Here is a 13,020-nt window from a genome sequence, read left to right as displayed (position 1 = left end):
ACAGCCTAAATGTCCATCAACAGTTGACTAGATAAAGAAGAGGTGGTATATTTATGCAATGGAATAGTAGTCAGTCTTATCAAGTGACAACATATTGCCATTTTCAGCCATATGGATGCTCTTGGAGAAAATCAGTCTACGTGAAGTAAGCCAGAAAGAGAAAAAAAAATACCATATGAGAAGGCTCATGAGTGGAATTTAAAAACAAAATCAAACCAAACAAAAAACCCATGATTTCAAAACAGAAATAGACTCTTAGGCAAAGTATACAAAGTTTGGTTGCCAAAAGGGTGGGGTGTGGGAAGAGATAGGCTGGGAGATCAAAATTGTAACATACATAAACAGGATTGTACTGTATAGCACAGGGAAATATATAAAAGATCTTAACGGCAGCTCACAGGGGAAAAAATGGGACAACAAATGTATACATGTTCATTGTAACTAAAAAATTGTGCTCTACAATGGAATTTGAGACAACCTTTTAAAATGAATAAAAATCAATAAAAAAAGTTAAAAAAGAAAAAAACATGATCCATTAACCATGCTAATATATATTGGAGAGAATAACAACTATGCAAAAGAATAGTCAAACCAAAAATTTTGTTTTGGTTTCTTTTTAAGATAAGCAAAATGAAAAAGCCTCTAGCTAGGTGCATCATGAAGAAAAGAGAGATGCTCCAAAGAAAAAAAGTCAGAAATAAATGTGGAGAAATAACAATTGTTCCCTCAAATATATAAAAAAGGGATTATTTTGTCAACACTTACATGCCAGCAAACTGGACAACTTTGAAGAAATAGACAAATATCTAGAAAGAGACAGGGATAAGGAGAAACATATAATTTGAACAAACTGTTTACTAGAACAAGGAAAGAATCTGCATTTAAAAAATCGTTAAATAGGAGTGCAGATTTAAACACCTCCCGTGGAAAACTGTACAAAAATACAAAGCAGAACTTATACCCTTCCAACTATTCAAAACTGGTGAAGATGTGGGAAACTCACAAATTAATTCTTTGAAGCTTTCATCACCCTGATAGCAAAGCCAACATACAAAGTACAGGCAAAGAGAATTTTAAGCCAAAATCTTTGATTGATATAGATGCAAAAATTCTATGAAATATTATTAGCAAACAAAATCCAGCCATACCTAAAATGAATTATACAGCACGATCAACTTTAATTCATTGCAGGGTCATAAGAGAGGTGGAACATACATGAAATCAATCAGTTCCATTCAGCACATTAAAAAAAGAAACAGGGAAATTGACGTGATCATCCCAATAAATCCATAAAAATCATTTCACAGACTTCAACTTTTATTAATTAAAATATCAACAACAACAGCAACAAAAAAACAACAGAAAAAACAGCAAAAACAGAAACCTCTTACCAAAATACGATTCAGGAAATATATCTCAACATAGCTAAAGTCATTAATAACAGATACACAGACAACATAATATGCAAAAGTGAAAAACTGAAAGCCAAATTAAGGAATAAGAAAAGGATTCCCACTCTCACCATTTCTATTAAACACAGTATGGGAAATCTCTAGCAAAAACAATGGACAAGGAAAAAGATATTCAACTTGGACTGAATGAAGTAAAACTGTTATTATTTTTGATGACATGATAACCTATATAGATATCCCTACAGATTCTCCACACCAAAACAACTAAAACTAAAAAAGACATTTAGCAAAGTAGTATGATTCATGATTAATATACAAAAACAGTCAGATTTCTTTACACTAACAATGAAATATTCCATAATTTTAAAAAATCCATATGATATCAGATCAAAAATGAAAAACCTATGAAAAAACCAAGATAATAAAATCTATAGGACACTGATAAAAATTTATAGATGATGCAAATAAATGGAAAGAAATCTCAAGGTCTTAGTTTAGAGGAATTAATATTGTTAAAATATACATACTACAAAACATGTCTTCAGATATAAAGTGATTCAGATCGATCTACATGATATTTTCCACAGAAATTAAAACAGTTCTAAGATTTGTATGGAACTGCAAAATTACCAGAACTGCAAAAGTAACAATGAGGAAAAACAACAAAGATGGAGTCATAACCCATAACCCTCCCAGATCTCAGACTATATTACAAAAACAGCACTCAAAACAGCACAATACTGGAAAACAAACAAACATCTATATCACTGGAATGGAACACAGAGGCAGAAATAAAACATCACATCTATGGTCAAATAAACTATGAAAAAGGAAAAAAAGTATACAAAGCCTAAAAGAAAGTTTTAAGCAAGTGATGTTGAGAAAGCTTGACAGCTACATGTAAATCAATGAAATTAGAATACTCCCTCACACTGTACAAAAATAAACTCAAAATGTTTTAAATATCTGAATGTAATACATGACACAGTAAAACTACTGGAATCTCAAAAAGTCAAAACAAGACATAAATTGTAGCGAAACTTTCTTATTTCAGACTCCCAAGCTGAAAACTATAAAAGCAAAATAAACAAATAGATCCTAATTAAACTTAAAACCTTCTACACACCAAAATAAACAATATGGAAACATAAAATTCCAAATGGGAGAAAAAGTTAGGAAACTATGCAATCAACAAGAGGCTAATTTCTAAAATACACAAAATGTTCATACAACTCCATTTCAAAAATCTGCAAACTCAGCCAGAAAATGAGCAGAAGGCAATTTTCTAAAGAATACCCACAGATGACAATCAGAAACATAAAAACATGCTTACATAGCTAATCATTATACAAATGCAAGACAAAATTAATGGTTTACCTCACACTAGTGAGAAGGGCTGTCATCCAAGTGTCTACAAATAATAAAGACTGGGGAAGTTGTGGAGAAAAAGGGACACTCCAACGCTGTTGGTGGAAATGGAAATTGGTGCAACCACTTTAGAAACAGTATGGAAGTTCCTTTAAATAATTAAAATAGACCTATCATATGGCAAAGCAATCCCAGTCCCGGCATATAAAGCATAAAACCTGAAAACAAAGAATCCTAGTGTAAAACATAAGAAGTACACTCTGACAATGGACTTAAGTTGATTCTACATATGTCTCCTCTGGCAAGGGAAGCAGAAGCAAATCTAACAAAATTTGATTGTATCACTCTGAACAGATTTACACTGCAGAAGAAACGATCAATAAAATGAAAAGTCAACCAACATATTGGGACAATATATTTGCAAGTGATATTTTCCAATCAAGTGTTAATATCCAAATATATGTCAAACTCTTACCCCACAACAACAACAAAAAAAGGCCAAAGAATCCAATTAAAAAAAATGTCCTTAGGAACTGAATAGATATATCTGAAACAATTATCTGTAGAAAACAAAGAGTTGGCTAAATGACATATGAAAATATGTTCAGAGTTATAAATTATAAGGAAAGTCATAAACCAAAAATGAGACAAGACCTCACACTTGTCAGAAGGTTCTCATCAAAAAGAAAAGTAATAAATGTTGGTGAGATTGTGGAGAAAAAGTAACACCGTGGACACTGTTGATAAGAATGCAAAGTATTGTTTCAATTGCATATAAACATCAAATTTTCTTCATCCATTTTTCTGTCAAGGGATGTTGGATTTTTAGGCTCCTGTCTGAAGACTCTAGAGAATGAGCCCATGGGCTGAACTGATAAACAAGCTGTGAGGAATGTCACATATCGAGGCTGGATAAGAAATTGCCTGCTCATTGTATCCAGTATGGATGGCTGTATGGCCTATGCTGGGTAAGATCCTCAGAGGAGGACAACCTAAGACAGGCACAGACAGCTGGATAAGAGATGGCCTACTTAATGAAGTTCCGTGATGAACTTTAAAACAATCCTTGATCATTTAACATCCTGTGCTTACTGCAGGAGCATGAGGACATAAATAGTTTAAGATTATTAACATTGTTATAAGTTAGATGTTATGTGAGTCATTGTGAATGTCCTATATACACCCTTTTTCTAAGAATCAATAAAAAGAGAACTGCTCTGCTGCTCTCCACACCGTGTTTCTGTGTATATGATATCGTGCCACTGACAGGGTTAATTTAATTTGTTGGGAGTATCTTAAAAGTATGTTGTATTATATACAATGCTCTTTTTGCACTTATTGAAATGATTATGTGAGTTTTATTTCTCATTCCATTAGTGTGGCATGTCACCTTTATTGATTTGAATATTTTGAAGTATCCTTAAACCCAGGGATAAATCCCTTTAGTCATTTACGTGTATGATACAATAAATGTGTTGTTGAATTCATTTTCCTTCTGTTTTGTTGAGAATTTTGGCACATATTTTCCTCAGGGATAATATTCAATATTTTGCATCTAATGTCCTTTCTAGCATTTTTATCCAAATACAGCTGGCGTCATAAAACAAGTTTGGAATCTTTCACCCCCTTCAAATTCTTGGAAGACTTTTGGAAGAATTGGTGAAAAATTGTCTTCAAATATATGACAGAATTCGCCAGGAAAGTCATCTTGAAAATTTTTTCTAGTTTGGGGGGGTTTGGATTACTGATTTACTCATACACACTTTTCCTCTATTTAACTTTCTAATTTCTTCTTTATTCAGTATTGGAAGACATATGTTTCTGAGAATTTGTCTTTTGTTCTAGGTCATTCAAATTGTTGGCTAGTGTTAATTTCTTATGATGCTATGCATCTCTACAACATCAGTGGTTATATCGTCTCTATTATTTCTAAGTTTATTTGAGATTTTATTTTCTTAGCCAACCTAAATATTTGTCATCTTTATGTTTAAAGAAACAGACTTTGGTATTTTTTTACCTTTTCAACTGTTTCTCTTTTTATTTGCCTTACTCTCAGTAGTTCAATTTTCTTCTTTATTCTTTCTGTTTTCTCCTAGATTCTTGATGTGTAATTTAAGTAGTGTGAATATTTGTAATTCTTTTATTATTAAATGTTATTTATTTATTTATTTATTTATTTATTTATTTATTTACCTATTTATTCATTTATTTATCATTGAAATATGCCATTTACAATGTGTCAATCTGTGGTGTATAGCATAGTGTCCCCGTACATGCATATATTTCTGTGCCTATAAAATATTACTTCACAATATTTAACATACTGCCCTGTGTCATATGAAAGAAATTTTGAAAACATCTGTTTTTATATAAGTGGATAACATTTATAAATCTACAGCTCCCAAATATATCCTCTTGCAGCCCCTTTTCACAGTAATCATAAAATTGTTTAGTAGATCTACGAGTGTGTTTCAGCTTTGTAGATGAAATCATAGTGTTCTCTTCCAAATATTTTTTTTAAGCTTCTTCATATATAATGTCTTGTATTATATTTCTTTCTATTTATGGCTTACTTCAATTAGAGTGACACTTTTGGAGGACATTCATTTTGCTGCAAATGTCATTGTTTTATCATTTTTATTGTAGAATATTATTCCCTTATATAAATACGGCATAACTTCTGTATACTGTCATCTGTTGTTGGACAATTGGGTTGCTTCCATGTTGTGGCTGTTGTATACAGCACTGCTAAGGACATTGGAGTTCAGGTGTCTTTTTGAAATAGGGTTCCTTTTGATATATACCCAGAATTGGGATTGCTGGATCGTGTGTTAAGTATATTTTTATACATTAGAGGAATCTCCATCCTGGCTTCCAAAATGACTGCACCAAACTTCATTCCTACCAACAGTGTAGGAAGTTTCCCTTTCTCCACAGCTTCCCCAGCATTTATTGTTTGTGGACTTTTGAATGATGACCATTGTGACTACTGTGAATTGATACTTCATTATAGTTTTGAATTGCCCTTTTCTGATAATGATAGTGAGCATTTTTTTTTCATATATCTCTGTGGCATTTGAATGTCTCTATTGGAGAATTGCTTGTTTAGGACTTCTGCATATTTTCAGATTGGGTTTCTTGATTTTTTTTATTATTATTAGGTTGTATGAATTCTTTATATTTTGGAAATTAAGACTTTGTCAGTTGCATCACTTCTTAATATTTTCTTTAATCCTGTAGGTTGTCATTTTAATTTGTTTATGGTTCCCTTTGCTGTGCAAAATCTTATAAGTTTTATTAGGTCCTATTTATTAATTTTGATCTTACATCCCTTCCCTGGGTAGTCTATTCTAGGAGATGATTGCTGAGATTTATCTCAGAGTGTTTTGCCTATATTTCCTTCTAGGAGATTTACTGTGTCTTGCTTATATTTAAATCTTCAAGCAATTTTGTGTTTATTTTTGTGTATGGATTGAAGGATTGTTCTAACTCCATTACTCTGCATGCTCCTATCCAGTTTTCCCACCAGTTGGTGAAGAGATGTTTTTTCTCTGTCATATTACTGGTTACTCTGTCAAATCTTAATTGAACATAGGCCTTTAGATTCATTCCTAGGCTCTCTAATCTGTTCCAATGGTCCATATGCCTGTTTCTGTACCAATATCATGTCATTTTCATTATTGTAGCTCTGCAATATTGTATGGAGAACTGATGGGTTATTCCTCCAGCCTCTTTCTTTTGCTTCAATATTGCTTTGGAAACTATGGATTTTTTATGACTCTATGTAAATCTTGGGATCATTTGTTTCAGACCTAAAAAGAAATGCTTTGCATAATTTGATAGGAAATCAAATTTTCTTGCCTGATCGTTGTGGCTAAGACTTCGAAGTCTCTATTGAATTGAAATTGTGAGAATGGGCAACATTTCCTTGTCTCATGTTTTTGTGAGAAGGGTTTCAGTTTTTCAACATTGAGTGTTTTGCTGGCTGTATATTTGTCAGAAATAGCTATTATTATGTTGAGATATGGTCCCTCTGCACCCACTGTGGTAAGAAATTTTTTAGCAGATAGGTGTTAAATGTTTTCAAATGTTTTTTCTTTCTGCTGAGATTATCATGTGGTTTTTTGTCCTCTCTTTTTTTGATATGGTGTATCACAATTGATTGATTTGCATATGTTACACCATTATTGTGTTCCTGGGATGAACCTAACTTGATCATGGTGTATGATTTTTTTTACATGCTGTTGGATTCTGGTTGTTAATAATTTCTTAATGACATTTACATCTATGTTTATCAATGATATTGGCCTATAGTTTTCCTTTTAGGTAGTGTCTTTGGTTTTGTTATCAAGTTGATGTTGGCCTTATGGTGTGAGTTTGGGTGTACTCTCTCCATATCAAACTTTTGAAAGTGTTTGAGGAGGACTGGTATGGATTTTTCTTTGTTGCCCAGTGAAGCTATTTGGGTCTGAATTTTTGTTTGCAGAGTTTTTTTTTATTTTATTGATAATACTATTCCATTTCTTGTGATCTGTCTGTTCAAATGTTCAATTTCCTCTTGATGCAATAATGGTGGGCTGAATGTTTCCTGAAACTTCTCCATTTCTTCTAGGTTTTCCAGTTGGTTTCCATGCAGTTGCTCATGGTATACCCTTAAGATATTTTGCAAATTTCATGTACTCTTTGTATTTTCCCCATTTTCATTTCTTATGTTATTTGTGTTCTCTCTCTTTTCTTGTTGGTGAGCCTGTACTGAGTTTTGTCAGATTTGTTGACTATTTCAAGAAACAGTTTGATTGATTTTTTCTATTTTTTAATCTTTACTTCAATTCTTTCTTCCTTGATCCTTATTTTCCCACTTTCTGCTTATTTTGGTTTTGTTTGCTCTTCTCTTCATGATTAGTTTAAAGAGAATGTTAGTTTATTTTTTGAAATTGCTCTTCTAACTTGAGGCAGACTTTTTCACTATGAACTTCCCTCTTAAGCCTGCTTTAACTCTATTCCATAGATTTTGTGTAATGTTGTGTCATATTTCTCAAGATATTTTTTAATTTTTTCTTTTAATTCATCACATTTTCCCCTTACTTTAGTACCATGTTTTTTAATTTACATGCTGTCATTTTTCTCTCTATTTTTCTGTGATTGATTTCTAATTTCATGGTTTTATACTCAGAAAAGATGCTTGAAATAATTTTTATCTTCTTAAATTTGTTGAGGCTTCTTCTGTGCCTCAGTACATAAACTTTCCTAGAAAATGTTCCATGTGCATGGGAAAAGAATTTATATTCTGTTTTGGGGAGAAGTAGTGTTTTGAAATTATCAACCAAATCCAATTATTTTATCGTATCTTTTAGTATCTTTGTTCCCTTATTAATTTTCTGTCTGAAAGACCAGTCTAGTGATGGTAATGGGGAGTAATATTCACCTACTGTGATTGTGCTCCTATCGATTTTTCCCTTTTTATCTATTAGTATTTGCTTTATGTATTTAGGTGCTCCTATATTGAGTGCATATATATTAATGAGTATATTACCCTCATTTTGTATGGCTCCTTTAATCATTATATCATGTCCTTGTTTATCTTTCTCTATGGCCTTCCTGTAAAGTCTATTTTGTGTGAAGTCAGTACTGCTAGTCCTGTTTTCTTGTCATGTGCATTTGCATGGAATATATTTTTCCATATTCTGGCTTTGAATTGAAGTGTGCTCCTCTTTCTAAATTGGGCCTCTTGTATGCTTCATAATGTAGGGTCTTGCGATATTATCCCATCTGACAATATACATCTTTTGATTGAAGCACTAAGTCCAATAACAATTGTAACAATTATTGTTAAACTGGTGTTTATTTCCATTTTGAACTTCATTTTCCATTTGATTTGGTATTTCCTTTTTGTTCATTTCTTGTTCTTTTTGTGGCTTAGTAAGTTTTCTTTTATTATCTTGCTTTTTTTCTGTCTTTGTGACTTCATTGTAAGATTTTGGCTTATGGTTACCCTGTTTTGTATGTATATTCACCCGTTACTATATCTGTTTATAGTAACTGAAAGGAATACAAATACAAACGCATCATACAGAGAACAGAAACAAGGAGAATATTCTCTGTTTTGCCCTGTTTCACTCTCTGACACTTAAAAATTTTGATGTCCTGTTTTACAACAACATGCTTATTGTGTTGTAAGTCATTTTAGCTATTGCCTTTCTAGTTATGCATTTCCCCTTTCAATAGCATCCTGCTTCTTTATTTTTAGAGATGTTTCATTATTTCTTTTTCTGTTGCTAAATCCTTTAAGTATTTGCTTTTGTGGAGAATATTTATCTCTCTTTCTATTCTAAAGTGTAGACTTGCTTGATATATTATCTTATATAACAGCTTTCTTTCATTCTGGACTTTGAATATGTCTTACCACTGCCTTCTGACTTTTGTATTTTGTGGGAAACGTGTTTAAAAATATAAAGTATATAATTATATATATATGTAAAGAATAACTAAATTGAAGTTAACAAATAAGGAAAAAACATATACATTAAAAAATAGAAAACATTGATGAAGGAAATTAAAATTGATCCAAAGAAATGAAAAGACCTTTTATGTTAATGATGTGAAACAATGTGGTTGAAACAACCATACTACACAATGGAATCTACATTTAGTGTGATTCATGTCAAAATACACATGAGATTTTTCCATTAAGTAGAACAAATAATTTCAAAATTTATATGTAACCACAAAGATCTTGAGATGCCAAAATAATCTTGAAAAATGGTATTAAATATAATAGTGTAAAATTTTCTGATGTTAAACAGTCCTACAAAGCTTTAGTAACTTAAACAACATGATACTGGCTCAAAAACTGACACCAATCAGTAGAAGAGAATAAAGCAACCAGATATAATCCTTCACACTTATGATCAATTAACCCATGAAAGCAGAAGCAAGGGTAAGAAATGAAGAAAAGAGACTCTCCTCAATAAGTAGTGCTGGGGAGTTTGAACAAGTGAAAGATAGATTAGGGTATTTCCTCACATTATATACAATAAGTAAGCCCATAATTTGTTTTATTTTTTATATTTACTTATATTTCTTACACCTGTAATATATTGATCTATGTTTAAAACTTTTATTTCACTTATCAAGTGTATTCCTATTGTATTCTTTTTGGTATAAATGTACACACAATTGTTTTCCTAATTTCTCTTTCTGATTATGTGTTGTTACTATATAAAAATGCAATGGATATTTGTATATAGATTTTGTATTCTGCAAGTTTACTAAGTTTGTTCATTATTTCTAACAGTCACTGGGGGAGTGTATGTATGGAGTTTTCTGTCTATGTACAATTATGTCATCTGTAAAAATTTTACTGCTTGCTTGCAAGTTGAATGCTTTTTATATTTCTTCTTGCCTTGTTTTTCTGGCTAGAACTTCTAGTAGTGTAATTTTGGACTTGTGAGAATGAGCTACTTTCTCTTATTACTGGACCAGAGGAAAATCTTCCTGTGTGTGAACATTAAACTTGAAGTTAGTCATGGGTTTTTCATATACGGCTTTTATTATGTTTAGTCATATTCTATCTAGAACGAATTTGTTAAAATTTTTTTTTAAAAAGTTAAGATCTATGAATAATTTTCCTATATATTTTTGATTGTTATTTTTGAATTCTTTGTTATTTAAAGGATGGTATCACATTTATTGATTTGTGTATGTTAAATAAAATTTCTGAATCAGGACTAAATCCAACATAACTATATTTTATATACGTATAATATGCCATGAATTCAGCTTACTAATATTTACTTAGAATGGAATATACATATACTGATGGAAAAATATACATTGTAGCTTGAGTGAACATTTATTTATTTAAAAATTTTATCTCTCTTTTTGAATTTGGCTTATGTTTAATGAAATTTATCTCTAAATAAAGAATACAACTTTTGGTAGAACTTCATTTACTACTGTTTAATGATACAGTACCTAGCTATTATTAACAATTACTGTAAAAATAACTTGCCTTAAAATGACGCATTATACTAAAAATGCTTACTGTTTCAGGATTGAGAAACATATTGCTTTCTAAAATGCATTAGCTTGTCTTTTCAACCCCAACCCACATATACTGTTATTTCTTTGTTTTTGATTGTTTGTTTTCCCCTTAATGGAGGCACTGTCAAATGAACCCAGGATCTTGTGTATAATTGTGTTTATTAACATCATTTTGGAACACTTAACAGAAGCCCCAAGAGTATGGATTATAAAGATGACAAGAAAATTTATTCCTTCTAGGGACTGAAAAACCTCTGAGTGAAAGAATGGCAAAAGTAAACTTTTGCAAGTATACTATAAGATATTCTCTTTTGTAATTCTAAAGCAGAATACTAAATTATATTTTTTTACTTACAGCTCTGAATTACAATTTAAAACAAAAATAATCCACTTTGGGATTTCTTAAATTTGATTCATTATATGAATCTAGTTTTATTTCACAAATATTTACCATTTATTTATAAACATAACAAATACACGGATAATTATTCTGCTCATGTTTTGAATATAGTTACTTATTCTAAAGTAAACAGATAAATAACTACTTCCATTTCCAAATCAAATTAAGTTTCACTTTAATTATAAATTATAATGAAATAGGTATGCCTTTTCTGAACAGGTTTTACATAAATCTCACTTTAATTACATAACTTTAAAATTATTTTATATATTTTGTGCGTTATTTATTCTCTGTTCACAAATGTGGTATAAATTTATGTACAAAAGTATGAAGATTTGTTTTATTTCTTAGACCCCAAAATTAAATTATTTGAAAAGATTTTGTGGGGATAATATTTGCAGATCACACTATAAAAATAAGCATCCTATATGTTTCATTCTAACTGAATGAATGATAATTAAACACTGCCTGAATGTTACAGTTGAGTTGCTAGGAGACCAATCTTTTTGTGATGCCACATCTACTCTAGTTGAGAACCATTGTGATGGCCTAGCAGTTTATCTGTGCAGGCCTGCAAGAGCAGCATTTGAAGCTGCAGTGCTCAAAATCATGCAGATTAGAAAAGTAGCTGTAGAAAAAGTTATTTGAGATGGCACATGTTTCTTTAGAAATTCAAGATATGTCTCCTAAAGTTGGACAAACTGGTTCAGGAAACTCCGGTAGATCTCTACTGTGTGATCAAACATTCCCTGGGAACTTGTCTTGAGGTCTATGATTGAAGAAAATGTTTTTCAGAATTTGTCTGAAGAATCCTTGATAAAAACACCATGTTACACACATTGTGTCTGTGAACCAGATGAAGATAATGAATTTCGTTCTTTGACATTTCCAAGAAAACTGTGGAAAATGTCTGGAAGTGAGAAATTTAAATCTATCTGTTGGAATGATAATGGATCTTCCATAGTGACTGATGAAGATGTCTTTAAGAAGGAAGTTTTGGATAGAAAGGCCCCTTTCAGAATATTTGAAACTGGAAGTATGAAAAGTTTACTTAGGCAGCTTAACATTTATGGGTTTAGTAAAGTCCGGCAGAATTTTCAAAGATCTGCTTGTCTAGCTGACTTTCTGACGGAAGAAAAAGAAGTCTCTGTTTTAAGCAAGGAATTCAGTATTTGTAGTTATGACTTGGTAATGTATATATAAAGTTTTACTTTGTACATCTATGGTAATATAAATGTAAAGCTAGATTTTGATAATTGTATAAAACTACAAAGGCTTAAATTCTTTTTTTTTCCTAAAAATGAGGAATGTGCCTTAAGTATTCAAGATTATGAGAAACTCTGCTTGCAACTATGAATCTTATCAGAAATCTAAATAAAGGTATTAAAGCTGCTTTTAAAAAGTGGCTTTCACCATTACTGCAAATTCTAATTTCTTAAATTTGATGACTATACTATTTAAATGTGTATATTCCAAATAAGGAATTTCAAAATGTTGTCAGCAGTTTTCAAATTTTCATGATATTATCTTTGCATAGTAAACGTGAAATCTGAGGTTTTGTAGGTTATTCTTATTGTAGTCTTGTATTTTGGCTTAAAATATTACTAAAATTTTTCTCCTATTGTTGTAGCTGCAGTTCTGCCATAATGCAAATTTTAAACGAGTCTGTCCCTAGGTTTAGTGAGAATAAAAAGAAGAGTTGGGATTAAAAATTCCTCTCTGGTGTCTTCATTGACTGAAGATTTCAACAAGAAACACTTTAAAGCAGGAGGTAATATGCAAAATCATAATTCTTAT

General features: G+C 31.2%; 1 pseudogene; it reads left to right on the top strand.

Annotated features, from left to right (window-relative positions):
- Positions 1-11,872: 11,872 nt before the first annotated feature.
- LOC140692758 (heat shock transcription factor, Y-linked pseudogene) lies at positions 11,873-12,426 on the top strand (annotated as a pseudogene).
- The last annotated feature ends 594 nt before the right edge of the window (positions 12,427-13,020 follow it).

The sequence above is a fragment of the Vicugna pacos genome, unplaced genomic scaffold, assembly GCF_048564905.1.
Source record: "Vicugna pacos unplaced genomic scaffold, VicPac4 scaffold_17, whole genome shotgun sequence".
Taxonomy (NCBI): domain Eukaryota; kingdom Metazoa; phylum Chordata; class Mammalia; order Artiodactyla; family Camelidae; genus Vicugna; species Vicugna pacos.
The sequence above is the reverse complement of the archived record's forward strand: the minus strand, read 5'-3'. Positions and strand labels throughout refer to the sequence as shown.